At 34.9% G+C, this 15,861-nt stretch overlaps 1 pseudogene; it reads left to right on the top strand.

Moving 5' to 3' along the window:
• LOC128311859 (ATP synthase F(0) complex subunit C2, mitochondrial-like) overlaps positions 1-10,616 on the top strand; it is a 131,608-nt pseudogene extending 120,992 nt beyond the window's left edge.
• Positions 10,617-15,861: the final 5,245 nt, after the last annotated feature.

The following is a 15,861-nucleotide window of genomic DNA, read 5'->3' as shown; positions in this document are numbered from 1 at the left end:
TGTGTTTTCTTTCTTTCTTTCTTTCTTTCTTTCTTTCTTTATTGTGGAATTTGATTGGTTTAAAAAAAAGAAAAATACTATCCTGACTTAGCTGTTGTTTTTCCAAATCCCATCATAATATTTTATATTTTGAGAGAGAGAGAGAGAGAGAGAGAGAGAGAGCATAAGTGGGCAAGGGGCAGAGAGAGAGGGAGAATCCCAAGCAGGCTCCCTGTGGCCCTCATAGAACTTGTTGTGGGGCTTGATCTCTTGAACTGTGAGATTATGACCTGAGCAAAATCAAGAGTCCAACACTCAACCCACTGAGCTACCCAGGCACCTCTCTACCCAGATGATTCTTAATTGTACTCTCTTTTGCAACCAAACTTATAAAATAATATATTTCTTTTGTTTGGAGAATTTAAACAACGTCACTGGGGCTGTTCCAAAAAGTCTGCTTAAGTGGTACCATTGAGTTTTGGCCACTTAGTAATCTTCAATGCTCTTAAAATGTATGTTCTGACTATGATAACTGTGTAATTTTTCTACAGTCGTGGTGTGAGGTCTCAGGAATTGGAATGGCTTTAATGTATATTTTTGTACGTGTTTGTTCAGTGTTTTGCTTTTATTCTTCTTTTTAATGCAAATGTTGGTATACTGTAGGTCTAATCAAGATTGCCAAAACCCTTCGTTTCCCCCAGGGAAATCTAGGATCTTAAAATAAGTCTATATTTTTGTCATTCATGTTGGCCTTGCCTAGAGTGTCTTAATTTTGAGGGACAGATCTGTACTTTGGTCACACATAACTTTTAAAAATTAGGTCTTATCACATTCTTGTTGAATGGATATTGTTTTCTCTTGGGTTTTGTTCCAGATATATTTTGTCTTTGTGGATGCATACATATGCTTTCAGATGAAAGGTTACCATCCAATATGTTTTCTCTTTTCCTTTGTTCCAAGAAAACTAAGAATAAATTTCAGTACCATGTTGCAGTTATCAATTTCTCTTCATGTGTTTGAAAACATTTACTCCTTCTGTTTTCTGTAAATGTATTTCATTTTGGTTAACCCCTCAATTTATTTATTTTTCCAACAATGTGTTTTAAGCATGGATTACTTAAAGTCTCCTTAGAAACAGATCACTTGTCAGGGGCGCCTCAGTGGCTCAGTGGGTTAAGTTATCTCAGCTCATGATATCACGGTTCATGGGATCAAGCCCCTGCTTGGGATTCTCTCTGTCCCTCTATTTTTGTCCTTCTCCTGCTTGTACTCTCCCTCTCACTCTCTTTCTCTCTCTCTGTCTCAAAATAAATAAATAAACTTTAAAATAAAAAAGAAACAGATCACTTGTAAACCACACACACACATGTGCGTATATACTTAAGAAACTAAGACACTGGCCAAAACATTATGTTGACATTAACAGGAATTAATACATACTCTTCTTGAAATAGAAAAATGAAAGTTGTATCCCCTTAACATATAAAGGATTAGTATTAACTAAAGATTAAATTTCATGTAGGTAATCACAAATATAAAGAAGAGATGAACAAGTCAATGGTTGCATAATATGACAATTATTTTTAGTGCATTAGTCAGGACAGTAGCATTACAGAAATCAAATAAAGAAAATGTAAGAAAAATGTGGATCAATTTATAATTAAGAAGCATTAAAAACTTTAAACCATACAAATTTTACTAGAAGAAAATAATTTAAAAGATTTTCAAACCACAACTCCTTTTGCTGCAGTTTTGGATTATTTTTTTTTTCTCCCCAAAGGACAGGACCAATGCAGCTGCATGATAAATCTGAACACTTCATGTATAAAGCAAGAAATTGGACGAAACATTTTGTGAACCCAGACATGAAAGCCATCAAAGAAAACTTTAGTGGAAAAGTACAAGATAACCAGTTTCTCAAGGCTCTGTGAGACCCAAAGAATTTTCATAGGTTTTTGTGACCTGTAAAGATCAAAGAGAATAAATTTTGAAAATTCTAAAAGAAGAAACCACGGGTCTTGTGATATTCACCCAAATATGACCTACTTAGATCAATATGTTCTTGGACATAATGAAAGTACACCAAAATTCTTCATGAATTAAATTTTCAGATGCATCCATTTGTGTGGTAAAGGGAAAACCACAGCTGCATGTTATTGGTATCGAGATGAGCAGAATATGATTATTCAGAAACACAGATACATGGTCGTTTTCCTTTTTATTAATTCCCTGCCAAGAACTTAGAGTTTAAATCTCTTTGTGAGCCCACAATTAAGTGACATTTTCTATTCCTCTGCTGTTTCATTTCTCCTTCCCACCAGAATGATACATTGATGAATGCTGTTCTAAGTCCCCAGGAGAGTCACATGGTAAGTAAGCATCCTGTGCTCACATCATGGATCAAAATGTCAGGAGCCAGAAACTGATCAATCAACTTCCTAGCTGCTGTTAGTTTCTCTGAAGCAAAATCATGCCAGTTTCATTCAAATATTCCCACATGAAACATCACTAAAGATAGAAGCCTGCTATCCTTATTAAATGCACCTTAAACAGAGTTTTAACTAATATTTGGGATGTACATGCAGGCTAGAAGAGTATACAGTTTGGAATGCTCACAGTTGCAAATTGAAATAAAAAATGGAAATGTGCATAATTATATTGTCCATATGGCACAGCAGCAGTATGATTTTATAAGATTAAATCTTCTATGGGGATGAGAAATGATAAGCCAGTGTTATTATTATGAACCGCACAATAACATATGGGATGTAGGCCAATAGCATCACTCTAAATCAACCTTAGAATTTCATAAGCCACTGAATGTCACAGATGGAAGCTATTATTCATTCCACCTGCTTGACATGATGAGAGATAATGATAAAAGTTTAGAAGTAAAATTAAAATGAAGACAGCTAAGCCTCCCTGGATTCTACTGACTACAATTATTAGTGATGCAGTGGGTGCAGAGGCCAGAGGTTCACATTGATCACCAGGCTATGACAAGATGACAGTACATTAATTCTAACAAAAATTTAATAGGAACCTAATTTTATCATTTACATGAGTGAAAACAAGGCTCATATAATCCTCTTCATAAAGAAGATCCCAAAAGGAAGAAAACATGTCAGGTTATCTAAATATATAGATCACCTATGCATTATATACAGATTTAAGATAAAGCAAAGTAGAGGAAAGGAGTAACTAATTTCTTCCTGGTTACTTAACTTGGGTTATTATTTGTCATTTTTCTTCAATTTGCATACCTTGAATCCAGGCTTATTATAAAATATTACAATACAGAAATTTACAGAAAGAAAAAGTGAGTGTGCATCTTCTTTTCCTTTCACATGTACATATAACCTTACTCTTCTCCTTAAGTAACCTGTATATGCACATATCGTATACAAATGCATATGATTTTGTTTACATACACATGTATTATTTTTCCCATGTAAATGGAATTTCATTTTATATGTACATTAATAGACACAAAGTAGATTTGTATTTATATAAATGATGTTGTATTGTATATACTTGTCTTGCACTTTTTATTCAACAATATAAGCACATGATTTATGTTTTTTTTAAAATTCTGTATAGTATTTCTCATGAAAGAGATAAGGACATTTACTTAATGATTTCTTTACTAAATACTTTGTTTTTATTTTAATTTTTCACTCGGTTAAACAAGCCTCAAGAGAAAATTATATATAGGTATAGGTATATATGCATATATAGATATAGAATTCTATATAGATATAGAATTAGATAGATAAATATATACTGAATACATAGGAATGTATATATTCAATACACACACAGTCTGTTTTCCCACTTGCTTGATAACACAAAACTATTGACATATAACTCTTTTTTTCTCATTTTATCTTCTAGTCCAATGTTCTTTATAAATAACAACACACTAGTAACACACACTTTTTATTTTTGTATTCTTATAATGTTTTAATATATAGATGAGAAAGACTTACATCTTTAGATCGATTACATTAAAGAACCGAATCATATTATTTTGATGTTCGTCAACCAGATACCTTATGTCTTTCAATAACATTTTAATTTTTTTCATAAAACATTTGTATATATGTGCTCACATTTGTTCCTCTATATTTATAGAGCCTTGTGGGTCTATAAAAGTAATTATTTTTCCCATTATAATTTTTACCCTAGTTTGGCTGGTGAATAAGATGACCTTTTATTTCTATTGAACTGAAAACTAACCAATTCCTCAAATTCTCTTATTTGCTTTAAACATAGCTAAAAACAAAACAAAAACTCTTAAAATTCAGTGAGTTAAGCAAGGTTACAGTATACAGTTAGAAACTGATCAGATAACTTAGCATGCTAACACTGTCAATTCTCCTTCAACTGATCTATGGATTTTTCACCATTATTTTTCTCCCAGCAGGATTTTGGTACCTATAGACAAAGTCACTTGAAAATTTATATGGAAAGGCAAACGAACTAGGACCAGAAGTAGATTGACCTAAACAATTTTAATAAGGGAAAATCAAAGATGGACAAATCATGCTATCTAGATTTAAGACTCTTTGTGAAGCTATGGTAAATACAAAAGTACAGAGTTGGTAAAAGGATAGACATGTGAATGGATAGAGCAGAAAAGAATCCAGAGACAGACCTAAACAAATATGGCCAATGATTTTTTTTTAAGTACAAAGGCAAATCAATGGAAAAAAAATTATATTCTCAACAAATGATGTTGAAACAGTTAGAAATATAAAAAAAAGAACCTGAACTTCAACCTGATACCTTATATAAAAATTAACTCAAAATTAATTATACATCTTAAAATTAAAACTCAAGAAAAATACACTGAAGATACTTTATGCCCTTGGGGTTAGGCAAAAACTTAGACAAGGCAAAAAAAAAATTTCTCTGCTCAAGATGCTGTTAGTAGAATAAAAAGAATGTCACCGACTGGTAGAAGATATTTGTCAATCACATATTTAATGAAGAATGTGTATGTAGTATATATAAAAAATACTCCTTAAAAAAATAAACAGCTCAGTTAAAAAATGGACAAAAGCCTTATATAGACACTTGACTGAAGAGAATAAGTGAATGTAAAATAACACATAAAATTTTATTTGTCACCATTAGATATTCAAGAATTACAAATTCAAACCATAGAAAGATACTACTGTTATCCAATAGACTCATTAAAATAATATTTGTATATTCTTACATATATATGTAATATAATATATATATTGCTGATAACAGGAAGTGCTGGTAAGGATTACGAACAATAAGAATGTTCCTATATTGCCAGTGGGAATGCAAAATGATTCAGCCATCCCGGAAAGGAGATCAGTAGTGTCTTAAAAATTTAAATTTATACTTACTCCGTGACCTAGCAATCTCAGTCCTAGAAATTTACTCAAAGGGATTAAAAATGTATGTTTACACAAAAACCTGTATATTAATGTTCATAACAGCTCTATTCACAATTGTCAAAAATTGGAAAGAGTGTGAAGATCTTTCACAAGCAAGTAGATAAACTGTGCTATTTCTCTGCAATAAAAGCAGTGAGCTCTGCATACACCCAACACCTTGGATAGATCTTAAGGGAATTTTGCTGAATATATATATAAAAAAAAAAAAAAGCCTGCTTCAAAAGGTTTAATACCATATTCTCCCATGTATTTGACATCCTGAAAAAGACAAAGCCAAAATGAAGGAAAAGAAATTAGGGGTTGCTAGGATTGCGGGGTTGAGAGGCTGTATCTGCAAAGTGATAGGATAAGACAGTTTTTGGAGAGAGGCCATAAAATTGTTCTGAATTTTGATTGTGGTAGTCATGACCACACAGACCTATGGAGATGTTAGAATTCTTAACATCCTGCACCAAAAAAATGCATGTTAATTTTCAAAAAAATAAACTCTAAGGAGAAAGGAAAATAAATTTCTCTTCTCTTCCATTCCAAAAGATTTTCTCTTGCATGATGTTTCCCGGAATACTTGTTTCAAATATTGCGAACAATTTGACATCCATCCTTTGATATACTCATCAGGTTGAAATACAGTGAAATATATGAAAGAAACTATAGTGTAGTGTGGATGGTGTGGACGAACAGGTAAATAATATCTTCTGAACGCTTATGTACCAGGAACTTAAACTGAACACGTTGCTGTTTCCAGTAATGCTTCAAGAATATAAGCAGCAAGTACTCTATGGTAGATCGTATTTTCCAAATGTGGCTATATCTCCCATGTCATTTGCCTTTTACCGATGTCACCTTGCCACTTCTGTGTCTAAACATGATATCCATCTCTCTACCCCCTTAATCAAGTCCGAACAGGCCTTATTATTGCCATAACCAATCACGTATCACTCAGTTCCCAGATATGGTCCCTCACAGCTCCAGAAGCTGCTGCTTCCTCCCTGGTGGGCCTTTGTGATAATGCCAGTCTGAGCTGTTACTTGACACAAACCCATGAGAGATCCCAAACAAGAATTCTCCAGCTAAGCCAAAAAGTTACAGAATGCTAAGAAATAATTATAAATCTTCATTGCCACTAAGTTTTCTTAGACTGTAATAGGCAACTAGAACATAGTCACCACCTCCAAATTCAAATGTATACAACTAAATGTGTTACATACAGCTAACCACCCAGCTCCAGCTTATATAAGAATCTGGAAAGATCAAGAGAGAGGTGGAATGCCAGAGAGGGAATTTAGTGGAGAGAGTGGTCAGTGTGCTTCCTCATCACAGGAAAGTAATGAACAGGGCTCCAAAGAGGCCATGTAGGGACTTTATAAATATTTTCGGGAGTTTGCAGTGAACAATAGGGAGGGGGTCACATAGATACGTATCTGCCTCAATATTGAGCAAAAATTCAAAAACGCAAGAAGCTTGAGAAACTGGCCTGTAGCAGCACAATAAAAGACTATGAAAGGGAAATAACTATCTCTGACCAACAAGAAATAAAATATTCGTGTTTCAGGTGGACCAGATATATGAATATCTGGAGGAAGGGGGTGGGGTGGAGAGAGAATGTGAGATACTTGCTAAGAATTAAGCTTGTTCCAAGACTGATATGTGATTTCATTCACATGTGGAATTTGAGAAACACAACAGATAAATGTAGGGGAAGTGAAGGAAAAATAATACAAAAACAGAGAGGGAGGCAAACCATAAGAGACCCTTAAATACAGAGAACATACTGAGGGCTGCAGGAGGGGGGGTAGTGGGGGATGGGTTCAATGGGTGATGGGCATTACGGAGGGCACTTTTTGGGATGAGCACTGGGTGTCACAGGTAAGAGATGAATCACTGGGTTCTACTCCTGAAACCAAGGCTACACTGTATGTTAACTAACTTGAATTTAAATTAAAAATAAATGAATAAATAACCAAAAAAAAAAAAAAGAATGAAGCTTGTCCCATAATGCCTGCTGGGCCCAGAGTGTGTCGGCCCACCACAGCAACTAAGACCTTCCATACTCTATATCTTGGCCCTTTTCTTCACTTTAGCCATGAGGCAGTGAGGAGTAACAGTTAAGGTGAAGGAGGAGCTGGCCAACTCAAGAGAGAAGAAGCCTATTGCATTCTTTGTCCACCCCCCACACTCGTTCCCCTGTTTCCATTTCAACTTCCTGTCATAAGCAAGTCTGAGCAGAGAAAGGAAGAAGACTTTAAATAAACTGCGAAAGTTTGACGATGATGCAGAACATACATTTTAATTATGAAAATGAGAGTGGTTTTGTATCTTGAAATCCTGAAGGGTTTTTGTTTGTTTGTTTGTCTGTTTGTATCACTATCTGAGAATGACCAAAAAGACTTTCCTAGATTTCACCCCTGGGTCAGGCTGGATTGCGTTGGAATGGACAGAGAATAAAGTTGTTTTCTGTTCATCTGATGGATCGCAATTGTTTATGAGTTTGGTTATAGCTACTATGTTCTAGAAATGGTGAAAAATTGTTTAGTTTGTTCTCAGAAACACCCAGTCATTAGTATCTTCATGGGAAAAACTGATGACTGGGAAATTTAATGACCAAAATTTTATAGTTGGAGAACAGGAAAGCACAGTCCAAGAGCTTCCTTCTAAGTCATCTGGTAGGACTGCTCATTAGCTGTGGCTTCAGGCACATCCTCTCTGAGAAATACAAGGAAAGACAGCAGGCAGCGTCTTGCTGAATTATGCCTATTCATATTTAAGATCCTTATTAAAACAAATACTATTGCTGTCAAGTGGGAAAATCCTTTGCTTTCAGCCTTGCATCTGTAAGAATGGTGACTCTTTCTTGAAATCTAGTCATTAAACATTTTTACTGATAAATTTTAAAAAGAAAAGTAAATAAAACATTAAAAAACATTTTTTTAAATATCTTTCATTACCATGGCTTTATGTTTGGGATATTATACTTTCTTCTTTCCTATTTAGACCTAGTTAACAATGCCTTTTTGAACTATACTTATACAATTTTTATCAACGTTTTTTTTGTTTTGTTTTGTTTGTTTTTTTTAATTTTTGGGACAGAGAGAGACAGAGCATGAACGGGGGAGGGGCAGAGAGAGAGAGGGAGACACAGAATCGGAAACAGGCTCCAGGCTCTGAGCCATCAGCCCAGAGCCTGACGTGGGGCTCGAACTCACGGACCGCGAGATCGTGACCTGGCTGAAGTCGGAGGCTTAACCGACTGCGCCACCCAGGCGCCCCATTTATACAATTTTTAGAAATATCCTTCCATATATTTAGTAGATATAATAACTTTATATTTTAAAGAGGCCTCTCCTCATTTATAACTTGCCATGAAATGTTTTTTTTTTTTTTTGACGATCATGTGTATATCTAAGAGATATGTGATTCCCATGTGATATTTAGCCTAAAGAGTTCTCCCCTACCTTGTGGCTAAGGTGGTATAATTTAATGATTGATTTTCTGGTCACCAAGCAATGTCCTTAAGCTTCTTTAAATATCCTTTCCAGGATGGAAAGTTTACTTTACTAGAAGACTTTTATTCAAAGTATTCAAATTAGTGACAAAAGACAAAAAGCATATATTCCTGGAGCATTCATATCTGCCCTTGGTCACACACAGTACACTTGACTTCTGTATAGTATTTTCTTGAGAGAGAGATTTGGAAATGAGCACACAGGTGCAAAGCAGTGGTCTGGGCACCGAAGAAGAAGGTGTTGCTAAGGGACCACCAACGTTGCAAGGGAGAGTAGATTTTGGAAAAATCATGTTCAATCCAAAATATTGCTGACATTTTTTAAACATTTGGTGGCTCACATTAAATTTCTTTACAAAATCTTCCTCTTTTATTTCCTCTCTCTCTCTCTCCCTCTCTCCCTCTTTTCTTTTTTTTACCTTTTCTCTTATTTTCCCTTTTCTTGGCATTGTTTCTGTTTCTTACCTATGCCTCAGGCATGTTGTTAATACCAAGAGACCCCAACAACGGTTGAATTCAGGAACTCTGCATTAAGCTCATTAAACTTGTGAGTCGCTTTATAAGTTTTAATTTAAATTCTTTTTATTTTCACAAAACATAGGCACTTGAAATTGATTTTCAAATATTTCTAAAGTAACATTACAGAGTAACCATCTTGACTTCTCAATTATTTGATTTCACTTGTCTGCTAATTTACCCAGTAATTGTAGGCAGTGTATTTGTAATAACAGAAGAGAAAAAATAGTAAATCACCTTTGTGACATCTTCTGTTTTGTCAACTAATCCTGACATTTGCTTTAAAAAGCTTGATATGGTTCTCTGTGGGATAAATTTTGCAAAATCATCTTCATCGACTTAATTTGATTTTCTCTTAAAATGTCATATAGATTTTCTCCTAATACAGCATAAATACACTTTGCCTCTTAAGTGGATAAATGTAAATAAATTCTTAATTTGTTTTACAAAGATGAATATGTGTGACTAATTTTGTTAAACATACAAGACAAAAATAAAGAATATTTTTACAATTAAAAATTTTAAGAGCAAATGCCAAGATCTTAATCACCACTGTCTAAAAATGAACAACTACAACTGGTAGGATATTTATCGTTAAGACTTGAGGCAAAAAAAAAAAAATCTCTGAATAAGTACTATATATCATTCTTCAAACAACTATGCAAAAATATCAGAAGAATGTTGCTCTATTTAACTTTTATTGGTAAGTGCTAGGAAAGAAATAAAAGGAAACAAAAAGGATTCCTCTTTTACATGAGAAATTTAAGACTAAAAGCCATGTTAAACCTATAAAGCTACAAATGAATAAATAAAAGTCATGACTTTGGCTCCACCGTCAGTTACTGGGCAACAAGAAATAGATTTAGTCAACAGGAAAGCTGAAAATCCATTTTACACCACAGCAAAACCTTTGGAGAAATAGCAGAAAGATAATAGATAAGGCTTAGAAAAATGGAAGGTTTACAAACTCCCTACTGAGTGTATAATCCTAGACGACATTGAAAAAGAGTCAACATTTAACTTATTCTTGATTCTTCCAACAAGATATTTCCAAAAGCAATGAGGTAGGGAACAGACTAGCTCTTCTGGAAACAAAGGAAGACAATATGGAGAACCCAGATCTTAAGCTCTTCCCAGTTTTGGAAACGCCAATGGTTCCTGCAGCCCAAACAGCAAAAAAGTAAAACTGAAAAGATGTTGAACAATAAAGGCCCCAGAGAAGGACCAATAAAGGGGGTAGAGTATAGGGGTCTTTGAGCAATATAAGCCCTTGAAGAAACAGCAAAAGAAAGGCCTTTGGTTTTGCGACAAAACATAGGTACAGCTTGCCCTTTCTAGTCAATCTTATGGTTTCAGAGGGTTTCAAGGTAGCTGCCCTTTAGCAGGCAGAGAAAGAGAGGCAATGGCACAAAATAAGCAAAGAAATAAAATAGGCTTAAGCACCAATTCTAGAGGGGTGCCTGTGTGGCTCTGTCGGTTAAGCGGCCGACTCCAGCTCAGGTCACGATCTCACAGTTTGTGAGTTTGAGCCCCGCGTCGGGCTCTGGGCTGACAGCTCAGAGCCTGGATCCTGCTTCAGATTCTGTGTCTTCTCCTCTCTTTCTGCCCCTTCCCATGCTCATGCTCTGTGTCTCTCTGTCTCTCAATAATAAATAAACATTAAAAAAATAAAAAGAAATAAAAAGAACTGTTTCTAGAAAACAACTGGGAGTGTGACTAAAATCACATAGAAATGTGTAGACGCAGAGAACACTACTGAGATTTTAAACTAAATTATTTACTAAAGTCTGCACATATGTACAAACATTCACAAAATATAAGGTTGATGAATTTCAACATGGTTAAAAAAATCCCTGTAAAGCCATCACACAGAGAAAGAAAAATAATGTTCCATATACCACAGACGTCTCCATGCCCATATTTATATAAATTAAATAAATGAATACTATCAAATATAACTTGGGATATATTTTTATTAGAAAAGTTTAAAGTGGCATTACATGTATCTGTGCCTTCATAATAATTTTCTAACAAGTATGCTTTGAAAGGAAAACTTTATAAGTTTTTTTTTTTTTTTGGTTTGCCTTTTTCTGTAGAAGACAAGGATGTTCTGTTTAAAAAAAATACATATATATTTATTTGACTAGGATGATAAGACCAATTAGACAAAATTTGTGGTTATGTATCCTTTCTAATAGAGCACAAGTTAATTTTATTTACTATGAAACAAATATTCCTTCATTGATTATTTGTTGTTTCTTATACAACATTGGATAGAAAGTGAAAAGTCAAGCTCATTCATTTTCGGGAACTATAGTGAGTGACTGGAACCAAATTAACACCCTTCTCATCTCGTCATAAGCTGAGAAGATATCGAAAAAATATATCTCCGCATATTTAAGCTTAAATTAATAAAACTAGGAGGACCAAAGCAACAAAGTTAATTTTAAAAACAAAATGTTTAAATCAAAATTAACTTCATGTTTTTATTTCTAGAGTTTCACTTAGTCGACTCACTGAACATTATAATAGATAAGAGTATCAACCATTATATCAAAAATAATTAACGCTGAAACAGGGTAATATGAACATCGTTAAAGATTTTTAGATCGCAGAGTAACTATCTGTCTTGCATTGTGTGGGTAAACTCTACTGAAATCAGAAAATTGGGTCAGAGGACAACTAGTTACAAACCATTTAATGTCTACTACAAGCACTAACTAACTTTGATGTGATATAAAACTTAGTAAAAGCTTTGACTCTAGGGATCAGTTGGTATTCATAGCCTGTTCACTTCTCTAATCTAAATGTGAAATTCTAGATATAAGAGAAAAGTGCTAAACCTTTCATAAATGCAAGCCTGAATATTTAAAAGTGGCTACCACAGACTAAAATGATAACCATTAGCAGTTGACACATTCAAAGTATCGGAGAAGAATTAAGAAGTTAAGTGTATCCCTTCAGTGCACTTTGATGAAACTAATATCAAATACTATCAATAGGATTTTTCACTCCTTCGAACTACAAAGAAAATCTGTCGCCAGACAATTTTCACAGCTCTAATTACAGCATTGCTTCTGCAACTCTATAATTAAGAGTGAACTACAATTTTGCTTCCTACTCTCAGCTGTACAAAATAAAAATAAAATAAAAATAAAAGAGTTAAAAAAATAAAACTTGTTCTGAATTTAACATGGTATTTACGTCTGTAGTTCTTCATCATATTTGCCTCCAAAATTTTGTGGAAATCAAATTCAATTCACTTACAGATATTTCTAATTAGCAATAGATGTCAGTCTTTTCAAATGTATGTCTATCTCAAAATGTCAGCCTCTCACAATGCCTGTTATTTTCTAGATTTCTAGGTAATTATTTTCAGTAGCTCATCTGTATGAATCAACATGTTTACAAATAAACTCGATTTTCTGCTTTCACTCTTTCCAAGGTGTGTAATGTTTCCCAGTATTTTACAATGTTACATGTTTATATCTCAGGTTAAATGCTATTCTTTAAAAATTACATGATGCTTCAGATATTCCTCCAGCTAATATCTGGATTCATTTTGCAATTCCCTCTTGACATTATGGCTCCAGCTATTAACCCAAGCTATTAATTGTTTTCCTCCCATATACCACATGATTTTGCCAATCTTGATAAAACTTCCAAGGAAGCAAAATTCATTTAGCATGGCAGTTTGGAGAATAGTTAAACATGCAGTTGAATCCATTGGTAGTGCTTATATGTACCTCATGGTCCAGTCTATAGTTCACATGAGACATTAGAAAGGAAATACTTGTAGCCTGACTTTCAATCCTAGGAAGTGACAATTTAGTGTTACTCGCTCCAGGGAATGAAAGTTGGAGGACTTTGCAGCCCATTGTTTAAAGGTACAAATGTGAGCCCATATGGATCTTACTCATGCTAAACCAGAGAGCCTGCTTTGGAGTTTCCACTCTCTAGGACTCCGAAGAGACAACCCTTCTGTTACTTTAGTCAGACAGATACAGCTACTCACCAACCTGTGTTTTTCACCTTCCTGTCTCCTCCGTGCTTCTTTTTTTTTTTTTTTTAATGTTTATTTATTCTTGAGAGAGACAGAGAGAGAGAATGAGAGTGCAAGTGGGAAGAGAGAGAGAGAGAGGGAGACACAGAATCCGAAGCAGGCTCCAGGCACTGAGCTGTCAGCACAGACGCCGATGCAGGGCTTGAACTCTTGAACCATAAGATCATGACCTGAACCAAAGTCGATGCTTAACCTACTGAGCCACCCAGGCGTCCCTCCTCCCTTCACAATTCTTGCCTGGGTTCTTCTTGCAGTTATTCTACCTCCTCTCTCTTGCTCTTTGTTGTCTCTTTTATCTTCTTTTTATATCCTTACTATCTTCTCCCTTTTTTCTGGCTCCCCTTCTTGACATAAGAGAGTCTAGGTGTAGAAGTAAACCAAAGTGGGGTGACAAAACTTTTCAATAAAAGTATCATATTCCCTGGGAATGCAATCTGGTGCAGCCACTGAAAAACAGTATGGAGGTTCCTCAAAAAACTAAAAATAGAACTACCCTACAACCCAGCAATCGCACTACTAGGCATTTATCCACGGGATACAGGTGTGCTGTTTCAAAGGGACACATGCACCCCCAAGTTTACAGCAGCACTACCAACAATAGCCAAAGTATGGAAAGAGCCCAAATGTCCATCAGTGGATGAATGGATAAAGAATGTGTGGTATATATATACAATGGAGCATTACTTGGCAATCAAAAAGAATGAAATCTTGCCATTTGCAACTACGTGGATGGAACTGGAGGGTATTATGCTAAGTGAAATTAGTCAGTCAGAGAAAGACAAAAATCATATGCCTTCACTCATATGAGGACTTTAAGAGACAAAACAGATGAACATAAGGGAAGGGAAACAAAAATAATATAAAAACAAGGAGGGGGACAAAACAGAAGAGACTCATAAATAAGGAGAACAAACTGAGGGTTACTGGAGGGGTTGTGGGAGGGGGATGGGCTAAATGGGTAAGGGGCCCTAAGGAATCTACTCCTGACATCACTGTTGCACTATATGCTAACTAAATTGGATGTAAATTAAAAAAAATAAATAATATTTTTTTAAGTATCATATTCCCCAGTACTGTGAATCTTGGAACTCTGACAATAACAATGATAGAGAAGTAGTAACATAATACTAGTAACTACAGTTACCATGTGCCAGACATCATTCTAAGCACTTGCTATATTTTAAGTCAGTAAGTCCTCACAGCACCCCCTTGAGGTAGATGGTATCATAATCCCCATTTAACCTATACAGAAATTGATTTGCTGAGAAATTAACTAGGTAACTATTCTGGGGTCAACCAGCAGGTGAAGAAACAGAGATTTGGTTCTCTAGTGCATATTTTTAAGAAATGATTAGCCCTACAGGATCATCTAGCCACAAACTTTCTGTTACAGTCAAGGTAAATATCCCATGTAAATCTTCCAAGATTTACTGTTAAAAGTTCTGTCGAAAAGTGCACTTTACATTGTTGTGATTCTTAATTTTGTCTCCAATTACATTGGAGTCATTGCTATAAGTGTGAATTCTAGCATAAATATTTATGCAGTTATTACAAACAAACTTTACACATAAATAAAAATAAGACTATGATGGTGAGGATGGTTTTGGGAAACTTGTGAAACATAAAAGTAACAAAAAACAAACAAACCTATGAAGTTGGCTATAAGCTTTTTAGCAAATAGACCTATCCAAATATAGCAACAGCTTCGGGGGCCATCTGAAACTGCAAAAAATTGATACCTTTTGATGTCAAATGATTAAGATCAACAGATACTTGCCCAAACAAGAATACTTTTGGTACTTCTCAATATGCAAATTTATCACCATTCCTTCTAAGCCGCTCTTGTTATTCTGTTTGTTGTGATTCATTGTGTTTATCTGCTTGTTGCCTGATACAAACTGCTATGCCCTTGCTCATACTTACTTATCACTTGTCAAATTTGTTTCGATTGATCTGTAATTTTATTCTGCATTATGATGAGAATGAGGGCTCTGTGGTATGGCTTGGATTGATAACCTGGAGCAAGCAGTAAGCTAAGCCTTGCTCCTCTGCTAATTGGCCCTCTGTCTTTCTCCTCTCCCTAGGTTGTCAGCTTCCTCTTCTGCTAATGAGTTGTAGGTGACATCGCAGGTCCTTTACCCGTGATCTAATAGTCTGATTTTCCCTCCCTTATTGGGGAATTGAAAAGTAAATGAATGTGTGTACTTCTCTGAAAATAGGCTGCTCTCCGCATTGTGTTTATTAGTGTTTGACTCTCCTTGTTATAGGAGATGGATGTTTAAATAAAGATCTCCATCCTGACCAAATGAGTGTTTCCTTCTTGCTCTAAGCTGGTATCTTACGCTTCTTTTATATCGTTTGAAATA

The sequence above is a fragment of the Acinonyx jubatus genome, chromosome C1 (assembly GCF_027475565.1).
Source record: "Acinonyx jubatus isolate Ajub_Pintada_27869175 chromosome C1, VMU_Ajub_asm_v1.0, whole genome shotgun sequence".
Lineage (NCBI taxonomy): Eukaryota > Metazoa > Chordata > Mammalia > Carnivora > Felidae > Acinonyx > Acinonyx jubatus.
The sequence above is the reverse complement of the archived record's forward strand: the minus strand, read 5'-3'. Positions and strand labels throughout refer to the sequence as shown.